Consider the following 18,916-nt stretch of genomic DNA (forward strand, 5'->3'; position numbering starts at 1 on the left):
GCAGTAAAGTCTATGAGACTCATCTCCAATTAGCCACACACACAAAAACAAAACAAAACAAAACAAAAAAACCTCAATCTTTGGGCTGAGAATGTGGCTTAGTGGTAGCGTGCTTGCCTGACACACATGAACCCCTGGGTTCAGTTCCTCAGTATACAGAAATAGCAGGAAGTGGTGCTGTGGTTCAAGTGGTAGAGCTCTTGCCTTGAGCACAGAGAGTCTCCAGGACAGTGCCTAGGCCCTGAATTCAAGCACCAGGACTGCAGAAAAAAATTTCAAAAATTCAACCCACAAAAAAGCTGAAGTGTTAGCTGTGGCTCAAGTGATAGAGTGCGAGCTAGCTTTGAACGTAAAAACTCAGAGCCCAAGTGTTAGCGAAACTGAGTTCAAGCCCCAGGATCTCTCTCTCTCTCTCTCTCTCTCTCTCTCTCTCTCTCTCTCTCTCTCTCTCTCTCTCTCTGTCCTCTCCCCTCCTCTCTCTCACACACACAGCCAAAATGAACAAATAAATCAGTAGCCAGGTGTGGCTACTCAGAAGGCTGAAGCAGGAAGATTGCTTGAGCCCAGAAGTTTGATATCAGCCTGCAAAACAGAAAACCTACCTCCAAAAATATGCTTTTCATTAAAAGTAAACCAAAGAATTATTCACATCTTCTTCTAACCCTCCCCCCCTTTTTTTTGCCTGGGCGCTGTCCCTGGGCAGCTTTTACTCAAAGCTAGCACTTTACCACTTGATCCACAGCACCACTTCCAACTTTTTCTGAGTAGCTTATTGGAGATAAGAATCTCATGGACTTTCCTGCCCAGGCTGGCTTTGAACCTAGATCCTCAGATCTCAGCCTCTTGAGTAGCTAGGATTACAGGTGTGAGCCATTGACACTTGGTTTCCTAGCCCTCTTTTATCTGACAGCAGGAATAGTTTGTTTCCCCTTATGCTGAAGCTTAAGTATTAACAAAGTCTCTCAGGTGGTTTTATTTCATCCCTGTTCATCCCTCTTTTTGAGTTAGTCCAGGGGTTTGAACTTAAAGGCTTCTCACTCTCCCTTGCCTTTTTTTTTTTTTTTTGGTCGGTCGTGGGGCTTGAACTCTGGGCCTGGGCGCTGTCCCTCAGCTCTTCAGCTCAAGGCAAGCACTCTACCACTTGAGCTACAGCGCCACTTCCGGTTTTCTGGTGGTTTTATTGGAGATAGGAGTCTCACGGTCTCTCCTGCCCCGGCTGGCTTTGAACCGTGATCCTCAGATCTCAGCCTCCTGAGTAGCTAGGATTACAGGCGTGAGCCACCAGCGCCCGGCTTCCTTGCCTTTTTTTGTTCAAGGCTAGTGCTCTACCACTTTAACTGTAGCTCTGCTTCTTGCCATTTGCAGATGATTTAGAGATAAAAGTCTCACAGGCTTTTCTCTCTTTCTCTCTCCCTCTCGTGGGGCCTGAACTCTGGGCCCTGTCTCTGAGCTCTTCAGCTCAGTGCTAGCACTCTACCACTTGAGCCACAGCACCACTTCTGGCTTTTTCTGCTTATGTGGTGCTGAGGAATCGAACCCAGGGCCTCATGCATGCGAGGCAAGCACTCTACCTCAGAGCCACCTTCCCAGCCCTTTGAACCAGCAATGTTAAAGGCTGTGGGTACTGAAAACAGCAGCACCTGGGATGGTAACAGGAAGACAGCTAGTAGCCAGAGGTCAGTGGAAAGGGAAGAACTGCTGCTGGGACCTGTTAGCTCCAGCTGCTGTTAGAGCAGCCAAGGGGAACTGCTGACACTAGAGCCGGGGGGTGCGGGCATTCAAGACTCAGAGATATAACAATAAGAGAGAAACATTTTGCCTTCTTATGATTTTTATCTGAATTGAGCAAAAGAAATCTCAGCCAGGCCAGGCATTAGGGGCTCACACCTATAGTCCTAGCTACTAAGGAGACTGAGATCTGAGGATCAGGGTTCAAAGCCAGCCCGGGCAGAAAAGTCTATGAGGTTCTTATCTCAATAAACCACTAGAAAACCAGAAGTGGCACTGTGGCTCAAGTGGTAGAGTGCTAGCCTTGAGTTGAAGAGCTGAGGGACAGCACCTAGGCCCAGAGTTCAAGCCCCACAACTGACAAAAAAAAAAAGAAAAGAAAAGAAAAAAAAAGAAAAAAAGGCTTTTCTCTCCCTCTTCCTCTCCATTTTTCCCTCCTTCTCCTGCTCATCTGCTATTTGCCCAGCATGTTGTCAGATGCTAGATCTGTAGTAGAAAGATTTGCCTACAGGGCTCCTGAGGCTAGGACTGGAGAAAAATGGTTACCTTAAGTTAAACAGTGGCTTTCTGTGTTTCCTCCATTCTGACAGAGTTGGTGGCAAGAGAGCCCATTCATTCTCATGCCTCCCACCCCTTCCCTTCCTTCCCATTCCAGCTCTGCTCCAGACCCATCACTTGCTGTCTGCTTTCAAGCATGATACCAAAGTCCTCAGTTTCCTCATCTGTAAAATGGGACAATAGTAGCCCCTTTAACAAGGTGATCCCATGTCAAGTGCTCAAAGGCTACAGGCCCCTGGAGAGCCAATGTGGGCCAGGGACAGTAGGTATCTCTTGACAGCTCCTCTTCATCTCAGCTTCAGCCAAGTGCCTCAGGAATGGGGCTCATGTGCCCGAACAGTGATTGTGAGAACTCAAAGTTCTGATGTGGGAGCCTCTGCCCCGCCCATCTTCCCGTGCATGGCCCAGTTTGCCAGATAAAATACAGATCACCCTAGTGGCAAACTGACTCTGAACTTAAATAATATTTTTACAATATACATAGGTGCTTAATATTGCATGGGAATACTGGTCTACTTTTTTATTATTTATCTGATACTAAATTTTTTTGGGGGGGTCCAGTCATGGGGCCAGAACTCTGGGCCTGGGCGCTGTCCCTCAGCTCTTCAGCTCAAGGCTAGCGCTCTACCACTTGAGCCACAGCGCCACTTCCGGCTTTTTTCTTTTTGCTTATGTGGTGCTGGGGAATGGAACCCAGGGCCTCATGCATGCAAGGCAAGCGCTCTACCACTGAGCCACCCTCCCAGCCCCCTGATACTAAATTAACTGGGGAGGGGCCCTCTGTGTGTGCGTATTATGTGCACAGGTGTTTCTATTTTTGGCTAATCTACCTCTGACACTCCCCATTTCTGCACCTGAGGCTCAGTTTCACTTGCATAGCCTGAACCAACCATCATTCACAGTCTGGAAGGGTGAGGGACACAACCCCGTGTATTTGATCTCAGGAAAGATCCCTTGAACACCTTCTTCTTCTCCGTGACAAAAATTGTCAGGCAACAATCATAAAACCAGCTGGGACCTGCTGTGAGCCTAGAATACAGGGGCTCAGGGCCCTTCCCTGCCTCTTTAGACCTCTTGCTCAGAACTGCAGCCCTCTTGCCCACTCTCTTTGCAGCTAGAAGCCCCGGATGTGTTCTAGCCATGACTTATGTGTTTGCTATTCATCTCTTTCATCTAAAATGTCAGCTCCACAAGGCAGGGAATTTGCATGCCTTGGGAGCCAGAACTTTGCCTGCCATATAAGCAAAGCACAATAAATATTCCTTTAGTGGAGGAATGTGTACCATGGCATGTGTACCAGGTAGCTTGAATGACAGCAAGAAAATACTAAAGCAACTTGACCAGAAACCAAATCTATTAAACTACAAACCAGATGTGAGCGTTTTAAAATGTAATTTTAATGGGGCATGGTAGCTCATGCCTATTTTCCTAGCTACTCAGGAGGCTGAGCTCTCAGAATCATGGTTCAAAGCCAGCCCAGGCAGCAAAGTCCATGAGACTCTTATCTCCAATTAACCACCAAAAAAAAAAAAATCCAGAAATTGAGCTGTGGCTCAAGTGGTAGTGCACTAGGCTTGAGCATAAAAGCTCAGGGACAGAACCTAGGCCTTGAGTTTAAGCCACAGGACTGGCTTAAAAATGTAGTTTTAGGGGCTGGGAAGTGTGGTTCAAGTGTAGAGCTCTTTTCTGGCAAGCACAGCCCTAGGTTTCAACCCCAGTACCACCAAAAAAAAATAAAGAAAAAAAGTAACATTAACTGAATATGGTGGCTCAAACTGTAATCCTAACATCCTAGCTGCTTGAGAAGCAGAGCTTGGGAGATCATGATCTGAGGGCAGCCCAGGCCAAAAGAAAAAAAAATTCACAAGACCCCATCTCAACCAATGACTTGGTATGTGGTATGTGGTATGCACATGTCATCCCAGCTATGGAGGGAAGTACAAATAGGAGGACTGAAATCCAGGCCATCCTAGTCATAAAGTCTGAAATCCAGGCCATCCTAGTTATAAAGTGAGGCCCTACCTAAAAAATAACCAACCTAGACCAGAACTGATAATTCATGCCTGTACTCTTAGCTACTCAAGAGGCTGAGATCCAGAGAAGTTAGGCTGAACACAGCTCAGGAAGAAAGGTCTGATTAACCAGCAAAAATGATGGGTTAGAGGCATGGCTCAGCTGAGCAAGTGTGTTTCCTGAATTCAAACCCCAGAATCTCTCTCTCTCTCTCTCTCTCTCTCTCTCTCTCTCTCTCTCTCTCTCTCTCTCTCTCTCTCTCTCTCTCTCTCCTTCTCTCTCCCCCCTCTCTCTGTTTCTGTAGTGCTGGACACTAAACCTGAGAACCTTACACATACTATCTAGATAAGTAAGATATAAAACACAGCCAAGGGGCTGGGAGTGTCGCTTAGTGGTAGAGTGCTTGCCTAGCATGCATGAAGCCCTGGATTTGATTCTTCAGTACCATGTAAAAACAGAAAAAGACAGAAATGGTGCTGTGGCTCAAGTGGTAGAGTGTTAGCCTTAACCACAGAAGCTCAGGGACAGTGTCCAGGGCTTGAGTTCAAGCCCCAGGGCTAGCAAAAAAGCAAACAAACAATAAACAAAAACAAAAAAACACAACCAAGTCTATCAATGTAGCAGTTTAATAAATCAAGAGTATATGTGAACAACAACAAAAAAAGAGTATATGTGAACAGAGTGTCTGAGTCTGCTCATGGGTTCTTTTCAGAGAGCTCAGCTAGCAATGCACTGCTCCCAAACTTACTGGGTCCTAGCTTTCTGTCACTTGGACAAAATACCTGAGATAAACAACTTAGGAGGAGGAAAGGTTTGAGCTTTATTTTAGTTCATGCTTTCAGTCCAAGTTACCTTGTCCCATTGCTTTTGGGCCTGTGAGGAGGCAGCATATTATGGCAGAAGTGTGTGGTAGAGAAAATTGGCACCACATGGCAGCCAAGAAGCAAAAATGAGAGAAGGTACTAGGATCCCCATCTCCCCTGATGATCTAATTTCCACCCATTAAACCTTCTTTTATTTATTTATTTATTTTGGGTCTGGTCATGGGGCCTGAACTCTGGGCCTGGGCGCTATCCCTCAGCTCTTCAGCTCAAGCCTAGCGCTCTACCACTTGAGCCACAGCACCACTCCATTAAACCTTCTGAAGTTTCTACTACCTCTATCGGCTGGGGATCAAGGCTTCAATACATGAGCCTTAAAGGGACATTTGAAATCTAAAGTATAGCACAGTGACAATTTAAGGACAAACTAGTGCCCATCAGTGGGATCCTGGATAAACTATGACATGGCCACTGTACTGACTCCCATGAATCAATCAGTGATCATGAATGAACAAGGACTATCTTGGCCAACACAGAGAGGTCCAAAATCCAACACGAGACGGCAAAAAAGCAAGCTGTACAGGGAAACATGTGATGGACACATGTTTGCAAACTCCTAGATCAGTCTGTGGTGATGTTTGTAGACACATACAAGTCCTTGTGTGTAAAAGCACCCTAATGTTCATGGTGCTCTGGAGGGGTGCAAAGGCCCACCACTTGGCAAAGAATTGAGGTAAATATGAATATAAAGCTTCTTCAGGAGGAGTTGGGATGTGGCTGAGGATATAGCGCTTGTACAGCATGCACGAGGCCCAGGAATTTCATTCCTAACACTGTGAAAAGAAGGAAGGGAAGGAGGGAGAGAAAGAAGGAGGGAGGGAGGGTTATTGCATTTCAGGCACTGGTTATGGGCATTTCTGTGAGATAGAAAGATTTAACTTACACTTGACCTTAGGTTCAGAATCTCACCTCTTCCCCCATTTCCTTCCACCAAAGTGACTGTTTTCTGCCACTAACCCCCTCAAATCAAGCACAAAATAGTATCCCAGATGGGCCTAAGGCCCTCTACTCAGCTCTGTGGACATACTCCCTAGGACTTCCACCAAAATGTAGGCCCAGGGGATGAGCGCTTCAGTCCCAAACATGCAGGACCTGCTGGGCCAGAGTTGGCATGGCCTCCCACGCGCACTTGCCATTTTCACAGCATTAGTTATAATGGTCTCCTAAGTAGGTCACAGTGATTATCCCGCTTTCAGGACTAATAATGACCATCATCAGGCTGGTGCGCCTGCAGGTTAGTATTTAGTGTTCCACTGTTCTGCGAATTGCTTGAACACTTGACAGGCCTCCATCCGCCCCCAGTGTTAGTTTAGAGAGGCTGGGGTCAGCTTTTGCTTCCTCATCTTAGAGAGGAAACTGAGGTTCAGAGAGGAAAGTGAAAACTCCACCTGCCCAGGGCCATGAGGGGTGCCAATAATGGAGACAAGGCAGGGAATTCAGTAAAGCACAAAGGAGAACTCTGGCCCTTCACACATGCCTGAAGTGGCCTTCAGGGCAGGGCTTGACTTCCCCTTAGCCATCATATTGGACAGGTCTCAGCACTTCCCAAGACCCTGTCCTCTCAGGTGATGTCATCCTACTTCATGCGGTCTGGGATGAGTCTGCCAGGCCCACCCACCCACTGGCTGCCCCTTGCTTCAGCAGGCGCAGCCAGTGCACACAGAAATGTGAGACACAGTTTCTAAAAAAAAAAAAATTAAACTGGAAGTTATAAATCCAGCTTGTGCAATCAGAAGCAAAATAATAAAACAAAGTCTGAGTGTCACAGTGGACTGAAAGATAAATTCAACTTGGCGAGGCAACAAAGAAGACTTTGTGGAATCTTCGTGACAGGCAGGGCTCAAATTAGGTACAAAGTGTGTAGGGAAAAATAAAGCTATTCATTCTGCTCCCTCTCAAGAGATGAGGATTACTCAGTGAGGAGCAGTATGCGTGCACTCGAAGCAAAGTCCTAGAGAAACCAAACTTGCAGCCTGAAGAGAGAAAACCAGAGCCTCACTCAAGGACCCCCCATCTGGTGACTCCCATACTAGGACACTGAACGTAGTAACAATCAAACCCGCACATGCACATTCACTGCCAGCTCCTTAAGGCTGATACCAGGTCCCACCTACCATTATTTCTCTCTAGGGGACCTGTAGGACTTCAGGCTGGAGCCTGTGTCCCTCACCACTGCCTTCTTTGCCATCCTGGCTCACTCTTTTCAGATTGCCTATCATTGTCCCTGCCAGCCTGTGTCTGGGCATTGCACAGGGCTGGGCCCTGCTGTGCACTGACTATGGAGTTGAATGATGCCTGACAGGTCTCCTGTCCTACCTCGGATACTGTTGCCTGTAGTCCACTCTTTATCCAATAGTCAGGATGGAGACAGAGTCATTTCTCATTCATGTTCCCCTACTGGGGCTTCTGAGGCCAGAGTCTTCCCACTGTCCCCTGTCATCTCTCTGCCCTGCTGCAAGCCTATTCTACTTTCCTGTTCACTGGATTCCAGACACTCATGGTCCTGCCTCAGCACCCAAGCATTGGTTGTTCCTTCCTCTGAGATGTTTTTCTACCAGCCACCCACCACATGCTCCTTACTTTCCTTCAATTGTGGTTCCAATTCCACCTTCTCAGAGAGTACCTCCCCTCCCCACACCTTTTTTTTTTTTTTTTTGGTCCGGTTGTGGGGCCTGAATTCTGGGCCTGGGCGCTGTCCCTCAGCTCTTCAGCTCAAGGCTAGTGCTCTACCACTTGAGCCACAGCGCCACTTCCAGCTTTTTTATTTTTTCTTATGTGGTGCTGAGGAATCGAACCCATGGCCTCAGGCATGCAAGGCTCTACCACTGAGCCACCTTCCCTGCCCCCCCACACCTTGTTGAAGAGAAATACAAGAACATCCTTAGAATGGGAAAAGAGAAGCTGGGTGCCAGTGGCTCATACCTGTAATCCTAGCTACTCAGGAGGCTGAGATCTAAGGATCGTGGTTCAAAGCCAGCCCGGGCAGGAAAAGTCCATGAGACTCTTATCAAAATAAACCACCAGAAAACCGGAAGTGGCACTGTAGCTCAAGTGGTAGAGAGCTAGCCTTGAGCTGAAGAGCTGAGGGAGAGTGCTCAGGCCTAGAGTTCAAACCCTACAACCGATGGGGGGGGGGGGGGGAGAATGGGAAGAGAAGAACCAGACATTAAAGTCCCAAGATATAACCTCATTCTATTCTAATTCTCCAGCCCCTGGTGCCCAGCCTGGGTATCTACCCATCCTGGATACCCCATCCCTTGGCAGAATACCCAGAAAAGTTCCTTAAAAGAGATCCAGTTGTGCAATACCTAAAGAGGAATAGAGCTTTTGTTTTTGTTACAATCCTGGGCTTGCACTCAGGGCCTGGGCACTCTCCCTGAGCTGCTTTTGCTCAAGGCTAGCACTCTACCACTTGAGCCACAATGCCACTTCTGGCTTTTTCTGTTTATGTGATACTGAGGAATCAAACCCAGGGCTTCATGGATGGTAGGCAAGCACTCTACTACTAAGGCGCATTCCCAGCCCCAAGAGCCATTTCTTTACTTGTTCTACATCTCCCTTGGGAACTCGAGGACAGGAAGGTGCTGGAAGGCAGCTCAGAAAGGCCCCAACAGTGGGCAGGCTGATTACTACCACAGTCACATGAGTGTGTCAAGGTTATAGGTTGAAATCCTGACACTTGGCAAGGAATGGGGTACACACATGGTGCCACCACAGCTAAAGGAGCCCCTCACCTGCACACTGAGTCTGAGAGCAAATGAAATAGAGGCCAGCCTTGCAGTTAGTTGGGAAGAAAAAGTCCACTTGAGCAGGGCAGCCTTAAAAGCAATCAAGGTCTTCAAAAAGTTAAAAGAAAGGGCCGGGGAGGTGGCTCAGTGGTACAGTGCTTGCCTTGCATGCATAAGGCCTTGGGTTCAATTCCTCAGCACCACATAAGCAGAAAAAGCTGGAAGTGGCACTGTGGCTTAAGTGGTAGAGCTCTAGCCTTGAGCTGAAGAGCTGAGGGACAGTGCCCAGGCCCACAGTTCAGGCCCTATGACCGACCAAAAAAAAAAAAAAAAGTTAAAAGAAGAGTTAAGAGTGGTGGTATATGCTTGTAATCCCAGCTATGTAGGAGGTGAAGATTAAAAAAATTACGTTCAAGGCCAGCCTGAGCAAAATTTAGAGACTGTATCACGAAACAAGCTGGAAATGGTGTATTACCACTGTAATCCCAGTTACCCAAGAGGCAGAGGTAGGATATTCAGAGTCCAAGGCCCAGCCTGAACAAAAACTTGAGACTCTGCAAAACAAACTAAAACCAAACAGGGCTGGTGCTGGGAGGAGGTGGGGGTGGGGCGGAGTAAGGCTCAAGTGGTAGAACAGCTGCCTAACAAGTGTAAGGTCCTTCCTAAGTTAAATTTCTAGTACTTCCAAAAATAATTGTACTTTTACAGAGGGACAGTAATTCCATGCCTGTGAATCTATACAAAAGAATCGAAAACCAGTGTTCAGACAGAAACTTGTAGGCAGATGTCTACAGTAGCACAGCTCATTTAGCAATGGTGTGAACAAGTCCACTGTCACTGAGGAATCAATGGCATGTAGTCACCTACACTGCAGTGTCCCTGACTCAGAGAAGGAGGGAGCCCTGGCACATGTTATACAGGTGGACCTCAGAAAATGATGTCAACAAGAAACAGAGAGGACTGGAATCCTACAGGATTCCACTATAGGGAATGCCCAGAGGAGGCAAGCCCACAGAGACAAAAAGCAGATCAGTTATTGCTCCCCAGGTTTGCAGGGATGGACTTTGTCTCTGCCAATGAGGATGCTTGTGTGGTCCAATATGGCTTTTGACACAGGATCAGGATCAGCAGGTTTTGCAGGTCTAATGGCAAGCTAGGTGGAGTACAGATAAAGACTTTTAGCCTCATCCAGACTCAGGATAAGGCACAGCTCCCGTGCTCTCAACATACAGGACTTGCAGTGTACTCTCTTTCCTTTCTCTTCCCATTCTCCCTCCCCACTCCCTTTCCTTCTCCCTCTCTCTTTCCTCTCTCTCTGTTCCTTGGCTGGCACTCTGCTATTTTTGGTGGTTAATTGGAGATAAGAGTCTCACAGACTTTCCTGTCCAAGGTGGCTTTGAACCTCAGTCCTCAGATCTCAGCCTTCTGAGTAGCTAGGATTATAGGTATGAGCCACCAGCATGGTTTCTCTCAATCAGTGAAAGAAGCCAATGGTTCCCACAAGGCAGGGGGTGGATCAAACACACACAAAAGAAAAGTCTGAGCCTGGCAGAGGGCTGGGGAGAGCAGGTGTCTCTCTGCTCTGTCTGCTGTGGATTATTTATAAGGAGCAGCCAGAAAAACAACAAGGGCCAAGTGCCCAGAATGGCAATAAAGCCAAGCCAGCGAAACCAAGGTTTTAAAAATAGGACCGGGGAAAAATCCACTTCCTTGTGTTCACACCGGACCTCAGGGGTGATATTAGGAAAATAACAGAAGCCAGGTGAGGTTGGGAGATCTTTGCTGGTGGTAGTTTTGCCTGGGCCCAGAGTGTAGGCTTCTATTCCCTCCCTGCCTGCCCTGTCAGAGTCAGCTGAGGACCCACAACCGCCTCCCTTTCCGCACTGTGCTCGGAGGGTAATTTGGCAGCCTCTGCCTTCAATTAACATTGTACACTGGAAATGGGGACTGAGGAGAGATGTCTGCAGAGAAAGAAAATAAGCCTGGCACATTGGCAGCTGGGTGGAGCCACCTGGCCTATGAGGCAAGGAACTTAAAGGACCTTGAGCCAGGGAGAAAGGGTGGGCTGCTGCACGTGATACCTTGGTGCCCCCTTGCCCTGTGCTCTGCCTCTCATTTCTTCCCCAAGAAGCTGCCCTCCCCCCATGGTGAACCCTCACCCCCTGGCTGCTCATGGAGGGATGAGAGCAGGATGTACAGAGGCCAGCATTTCTCAGCCAGTCCCATGCTCCACTAGGGTTGGCAGTGTTACATCCTGGGAAGATATGACTTCCTCTGGCAACAGCCATCCTAGGTTCCATGATTTGCAATCTGCTTTGGTTCTCAGCTTGAGGGTACATCACCATTTTGTGTGTCTTGCCAGCACCCCAAGGCATCCCTCATGGAGCCCCCCTCAAGGTGCTTCTTATTTGTTCTTGGCTGCTCCTATAGAACACTGCCTGCCTCTTTAGTTGTCTAAGGACTGGGCTGCCAGAGGACCAGCCACCCTTAGGCCTTACTGGGGCGGGGGGGTCTGTGTAGAGGCACTGAGTAGTGTCAGGCTTGTTTCTCCTGGGCACAAAGTCTGTGAGGAGAAAGCAATGTCCAACCTCAAAAGATGTCAGCTAGGGGCTGGGAAGGTGGTTCAGTGGTGGTAGAGTGCTTGCCTTGCATGCATGAGGCCCTGGGTTTGATTCCTCCACATCACATAAGCAGAAAAAGCAGGAAGTGGTGTTGTGGCTCACGTGGTAAAGTACTAGCCTTGAGCTGAAGAGCTGAGGGACAGCGCCCAGGCCCAGAGTTCAGGCCCCACCACCAAAAAAAAAAAAAAAAGAGGCTGAGAGTCCTAGAGGCTGTAATCATTGCCTGGGGACCAGAAAGTAGAAAGTGACATAGCTGGCCCGATACATTTTTGACTCAAATTTAACACCTGCTTGGTGCCCAAGCTGCTCCTGAGGGAACCTAGCTCATTGCAGTAGAATCAGTCTTGTGCACAGAAAGCAGATGTGCTGACCTTGGGCATTGTGAGACACTGTTCCAATTTTCTACTACCAGCCTGGTGAGTTATTGAATCCACCTCTTTGAGCCTCAGTTTCTCAGCCTTCAAAGAGGCCAGGAAGCGATCCTGATGAGGCTATGCTGAGGATACAATGGAGATAATGGTACCATCTGTGTATGGAGTATAACGATCTAGTATAAGGTCATTTCTATCTCATCTCCTGTCTTCCTCCTGCTTCCTCCCTGCTTAGGAACCTGTGAGACTATGGTAGGAAGGGCTTCAGGACTCAGATGGTAGCACAGAGGGACAGTGTCCAAGTCATTGGCTTCAAAATAGTGGAAAATCCATCCAACGCGACAGGTCTGTGTTTATAGCTGAGCTATCCCTACTGCTTGGCACAGGGAAAGAGACAGCAGGCTTGGAGTATTCATTCCTTCCTGGGCGGTTTTCAGGAGCAGGTGGGAGAGCAGGTTGGGAACTAAAAGGTCTGAGTGTTGGACAGACAAGACATGGTAATGTGGTAAGGGAGGAGAAGGCTAGGGGCCAGGCCTACTTCAAGGTGGCCCCAGAAAGCACTATAGAGTTCTGCAGACAGGAGCTGGTTCCATCTGACGTATCCTTGACTTTGTTTGTCTTCTCTATGAGACAGATGCTCCATAAATTGTCTAGGGCTATCCTGTGCAGTCAGACAGAACTGACAAGAGCATGGTGAGGTCATCCTTATCTGGTTTGCACATGGCCAGGTGGGAGCATGTGATTCCCAGACTGAGACTCACTTTCCAATGATCTCTCCTCTCTCTGACCTGCCTGCTTATCAAGGGAAATGTTGGATGGATACAGAGTAGTTTGTATTCTTTTCCCAGGCCTGTCCCTTCAGCATCCCTGAGAGCCTCAGCATGGAAAATGAACAGAGATGGGACATGGAGAATCCCTGAGGTCCCAAAGGATGCAGGGAAGCTCCGGTATAGATGTGTTTCCTGGGTTCTTGCAGGCCCTGGCTGTCTAACAGGCATCTACCTGTCCTGACCTGGTAGCTGACGTAACTTCTGATGATGTCACAGGAGGTTTTTGTGCCCGGCCTCAGCTCAGAGCTAAACCCAGCTCTGTATGTCTGGTGACCTTTGGTGTACTTGGGGACATGCTGTGCTGAAAAAGGGCTGAAGGGAGGATTACATGGCTCATACGTCATTGCCAAACATATCTTGGGAAGAAGAGAGAAAAATCAAACAAACAGAGCCCTGTCTGTCCACCTTCCTGGCCCCTGACACAGAAGCTGTTCCTGAAACAGCTCAGACCCAGGTCCCAGTGGAAATGCCCAAGGAGACAAGGAGATTCACTCTTTTGTCCTCTGTAAGGAAACTGCCCCAGGCCTCTGTGGGACTTTTAGGGACCAAGCAGCCTGGCAGTGGCTTCCCCGTCTTTCCGGGAATTGAGAAGGTCTTGCATAAAGAGGAAAGTACAATTAATATGGACATATTGCCATGAAGAAAAGGATGAAGGAAGCTGGGTGCTGGTGACTCTCTCCTATAATCCTAACTACTCAGGAGGCTGAGATCTGAGGATCATGGTTCAAAGCCACCCCAGACAGGAAAGTCCATGAGACTCTCTTTTTTTTTTTAATTCATTCAACTATTTATTGAGCAGCTATGGGATACAAAGTGGACTAAGGCATGGTCAAATTGATGGAGCACATGCACAAAAGAAAGCAGTACACAAGGATTATTCAATCACAGCAGCAGCACCAAGAGTGCGTTAGGAAACCAAGATTGCTTCCAGCCTGGAGGGGGTATAGGTGGCAAATCAGGAAAGGGGATTGAGATTAAGATAGAAGACTTCAGTCTGGATTGTTGATGATAGTCAGTATGGACTATCTGTTTCTCCTTTTCCTCTTTCCCCATCTTTGGGCTTTAATTTACCAGTAGTGCCCAGGGCTGTTCAAAGTGCTTTTTCTATACTTGTTTGCATTTTTGCTTTAATGTCTTCTACTGAACTAGGTCCTTTTGGTGTTTTAGGAGTTTTTTCCTGTTTTTTGAAGGATTCTTGACCTTTTGATCTTAGTGTCGCTGGTTTTGAGTCTTTTCCGGTCTGGTTTGATTTTTGTGCATTTTTGGCTGGAGTATCTCGTGTAGATTTCTTCACTGGAACTTTTTCTTCTTCTTCCTCGTCTTCAAAATCATTGTCATCCTCCTCCTCCTCCTCCTCCTCCTCCTCCTCCTCCTCCTCCTCCTCCTCCTTCTCCTCCTCCTCCTCATCTTCATCCTCTTCCTCCTCATCTTCCTCAGCAAGTTTTACTTTTTTCTGTGGAACCTTGCTACCACCTCCAGGGGCAGACCACTTTCCAGACCCGCTCAACAGTTTTACATCTTCCTCTTCTTCATCTTCTGACTCTGTATCCTCCTCCACAGCAACTAAGTGCTGTCCGCTGATGTGCACAGGCCCTGACCCACACTTCAGCCTCAGGACCACAGGCGGTGTGATTTCAAAGCCCCCAAGGGACACCGTTGGCTGTACAGACATTTTAAAAGTTGCCAGTGTAAACTTAATTGGACTTCCCTCATAATTCATTGCCTCTGCTTCAACGATATGCAATTCATCTTTAGCACCAGCTCCTAAACTAACCGTTCTTAGTGATAACTGGTGCTCGTTTTCATCATTATCCACCTTAAAGTGATCATCTTTGTCAGCCTTCAGTTCGATATAAGGCTCATATTTGGTCACTCTACAAGGTTCTTGTGAGTTCTTTCTATTAGGCTACAAATATGGTGTCTATGGATGGACAAAAATCACCTCCTGTAGGTGATATGAAAAGCAAAGGGCCCGGTGAGCCCCACTTAGTGAATAATTTGTGACTATCAAGGCCCACTAAAGGCTAACTTGATCTCATAGTGAACTAATCCAAGTTTCTAGGCCCAGGGGTCCATCCATGGTCACTAGTGAAGCAATGAACTTGCATTTCTCGATCTCTGGTCCCAGTTTCTTCCCCTAGGAGCCTCTTTTGGTCTTCCCAAAATGCAGATCTCCAGGCTCTTAATATTCATGTCCCACCCCCGATGTTCAGGAGAAATGCCCAGAATGTAATAGGTACCTTTCTTTCTGTTGCCTCTACTGTCCTCATCAGGTTGATTCATTCTAGAAAGCTGGAAGTATGCTACCACCTTGGAGTAAAAGAGACTTGAAGAGGTACTAACGTTAAGAAGCATGAGCCTATCTTGGACCATGAGGTAGGCCCAGGTATGACAAGGGGCCTTTCTAAGAGGAGAGGTTACAGGGAAAGGCAGAGATTGAGACTGATGTGAGGATGGAAGAAGCCACAGTGTGGGAGAGGAGAAAGGTTTGAAAATTCTCTACTGCCGGCTTTGAAGATAGAGGAGGGGCGACAAGCCAAGGAATGCAGGTGACCATGAGAAGGTAGAAAAGGTGAGGAAACAAGATTCACACCTCCAGGAGGAACAAAACGACTTGTCCTAACTGAAAAGAATAAGCTGTTTAGGCTACTAAGCTGTGCTCTTTTGTTACAGCCACAGCAAGAAACTAATATGGTCAGAAAGCATCCGTCTTCTCTCCTCATCCTTCTGATGGACCCTGTATCCTGTTGCTTGCTTGATTTTTTCTTTTTGGTTGATTATTTTTTCCAGCATGGTGTTGGCTATGGTCAGATATGCCCCATGGCTCTTCCTCTGTCATCATCATGAAGTGGAGTCAAGTCTGTGATGTGATGAGCCAGCCAAATTCTGTCTGTGAGGAATGTGGATTTGGGCACAGCAGTAACACTGAGGCATCATCTCTGTGGTCCTGGCAACTTTGGGTGTTCTGGGTCACCATGTTAGGGAGAAAAAGACTGGGAGGGAGAAGAAGAGGGACGCTAAGAGACAAAAGAGACCCAGAGGGAGATAAAGGGGCATCCAGAGACAGTGAAATACACTGGGATAGAGACTAGAAAAGTGCAAAGAGAGAGATGGGGACACACAGATATCACCGAGAGACAGAAAAGACACCAGAGAAATAAGAAAAAAAACCTAGAGAGATCACGGGAGTCCCTGAGAGAAACAGAAAGATACATAGAGACACCCAGACAACCAGAGAGTTGGCACACAGAGAGAGAAAGAAACTGAGAAAGACACCAACACACACACACACACACACACACACACACACGCCATGAGCGCGTGCATGCACATACTGTCCTGGTTTCATAACACCAGGCCTAACCTCCAGTGAAGTACAATTGCTCCCACTCCTGCAGCTTCTAAGAGAATTACTACTACCTGAATGAACCATGTGGATTTCAGCGTCTTACAACCTAAGCAAACTGCTGCCCACAGTGGCTTCCTGGAGAGCTTTGAGCCTGGCTTCCTTTGCCCACAGAGCTCTCCAGCTCAAAATTCTGGACATCTTTATTTCATTAAAAGTTGTTTTTTCTTTTTCTTTTTCTTTGTGTGTGTGTGTGTGTTTTTCTTCTGCCAGATACCGGTGACTCATGCCTGTAGTTCTAGCTACTCAGGAGCCTGAGATCTGAGGACTCAGGGACAAAAAAGCTCAGGGACAGCATCCAGGCCTTGAGGGCCCAGGACAGACAGGAAAACTTTTTTTTTCCTAAAAATAATTTTGGATTTACAAAAGAATTGTAAAAAGCTGGGCATAGGAAGTGGTGCTGTGGCTCAAAGTGGTAGAGCACTCGCCTTGAGCTGAAGAGCTCAGGGATAGCACCAAGGCCCAGAGTTCAAGCCCCATAACTGACAAAAAAAAAAAAAAAAGGAAAAAGAAAATTTAGCTGGGTGCCAGTGGCTCATGCTTATGATCCTAGCTACTCAGTAGGCTGAGATCTGAGGATCACGTTCAAAGACAACCCAGGCAGGAAAGTCTGTGAGACTCATCTCCAATTAGCCATCAGAAAACCAGAAGTGTCACTGTGGCTCAAGTGGTAGAGCACTAGGCTTTAGCAAAAAAGCTTAGGGACAGTGCTTAGGCCTAAGTGGTAGTGTGTCAGCCTTGAGCACATAAAGTAAGGGAAGTGTCCAACCCTGAATTCAAGCCCCAGTACCAACACACACACACACACACACACACACACACACACACACACACACACACACACACACACTTGGGTTGAGCCCAAGACTTTTCACTTAATAAATGAACAAAACCTCCACCTTACAGAACCATGAAACAGTTTTCAAAATGACTGTTAAAACTGCTCAAATATTATTTTTTAAAAACTAGGATTTTATTCAGGTTTTATCAGGTTTCCCACTACAGCAGGAGTCAGTAAATACTTCCTATAAAGATTCTTCTTCTTTGCCAGCCATATGATCTTTTTTTGCAATCATTCAACATTATCTATCTTTGAGCCATTATAGCACAAAAGGGGACACAAACAATATATCAAGGGATAAATGAGGTTGTATGTCAATAAAACGTTATTTACATGCAGAGCATGGTGAATCCGAATTTGAGGCCATCCAGGGACAAAGTTAGCATAAGATCCTATCTGAAAAATAAACTAAAAGCAAAAGGACTGAAGGTGTGGCTCAAGTGGTAGAGCACCTGCCTAGCATGCATGAGGCCCTGAGTCCCCAGTTCTGAAAAAAAAAAAAGAAGAAGAAAGGTATCTTTCTGATCATGGATGGCATTGTCGAACAGGATGAGTCAGGTAATGAGTCAAGTGCAACTCTGGGTTTGTCTGGTGGTTAGCTGGTTAGATTGAGGTTATACAACATCTGAAATTTACCATAGAAGAGTGATGTGTCCTGAACCATGGCAATGGACACCTGTCAGTGTGTCTTGTCACACAGTGATGTTAACCCCAACTATTTGCTGGAAGTGGTGTCTGCTGGACTTCTTCATGGCAAAGTGATTATCTCCTCCCATTTATTATTAGTCAACATTTGCAATTGTGCAAACCTGTTTCTCCTTCAGCCTTCTGCTATCAATCTTCATATCTTCACTGCTTTACAGATCTGGCCCACAGCAACCATTTCTGCCACGTTTGTGAATTTGTGTCCCTCGTTTCTTTTCCATGTAAATAAGAAGCTTCCCTGAGGAAAAATGTTCCCTTATTCCCCATTTACTTATACATCATTTATTTATATCAGAATGAAACACTGAATATTTATTTGATTTAATGAGATGAAAAATCCAACACTATCATTTATCTTGATCTGTCGCTCACTTGTTCCGGCATTTAATGATTCCAGGCCCTTTGGGCTGGCTACATAATCATACCCGCTCTTCCTTTCTACCCTCCACAGCTCCCATTGCCTGACTGACTGACTGGCTTAGTCAGTGGTACTTGTCATACCCTCAGAAGTCCAGGGTACCATCCTGCAAAGGATGTTTCTGAAACCCCTGAATTCACTGGTAAGTTTCTTCTCCTGCATTGGGGACAGGCTGCTGCTCTTCTCCAAACCTTCAATCCCCTCTCCCCCACCACCAAGGAAAACTGTGATGAAAACCACCCAGCAACATGACCCACAGGCCCATGTCCCTGTGGGAGGCAGGAAACACTCAGGATGGGCTGCAGTTCACAGATGGAGGGACCGCAGTAGCGGTAGTCTTGGTGTAAAGAGGCAGTCTGTTGGCAGGACCTCACAGCCAGATGGAGATGGGGGAACTTCTGAGCTCTTTATCCGTCCCCCTTTCCTCTCAGGTCTTAACACCAAATCAACTGAAAACTGTCAAGCAGTGCCTGAAGCTTGAACAATCAAATTGGTTGTTGGCTGGTTCACTCATCTGCACATTTCCTGCTTCATTCTATATATATATATATATATATATATATATATATATATATATATATTTTTTTTTTTTTTTTTTTTTTTTTTTTTTTTGTCAGTCATGGGACATGAACTCTGGGCCTGGGCGCTGTCCCTCAGCTCTTCAGCTCAAGGCAAGCACTCTACCACTTGAGCCACAGCGCTACTTCTGGTTTTCTGAGTGGTTTATTGGAGATAAGAGTCTCACAGCTTTTCCTGCCCCAGCTGACTTTGAACCTCCATCCTCAGATCTCAGCCTCCTGAGTTACAGGTGTGAGC

The 18,916-nt window shown here is 46.9% G+C and overlaps 1 pseudogene; it reads right to left on the reverse strand.

The window, feature by feature from the left end:
- Nucleotides 1–13,606: 13,606 nt before the first annotated feature.
- On the reverse strand, nt 13,607–14,564 carry LOC138830405 (nucleophosmin pseudogene; annotated as a pseudogene).
- Nucleotides 14,565–18,916: the final 4,352 nt, after the last annotated feature.

This window comes from Dipodomys merriami, unplaced genomic scaffold, assembly GCF_024711535.1.
Source record: "Dipodomys merriami isolate MVZ:Mamm:240054 unplaced genomic scaffold, mDipMer1.0.p SCAF_19, whole genome shotgun sequence".
Classification (NCBI taxonomy): domain Eukaryota; kingdom Metazoa; phylum Chordata; class Mammalia; order Rodentia; family Heteromyidae; genus Dipodomys; species Dipodomys merriami.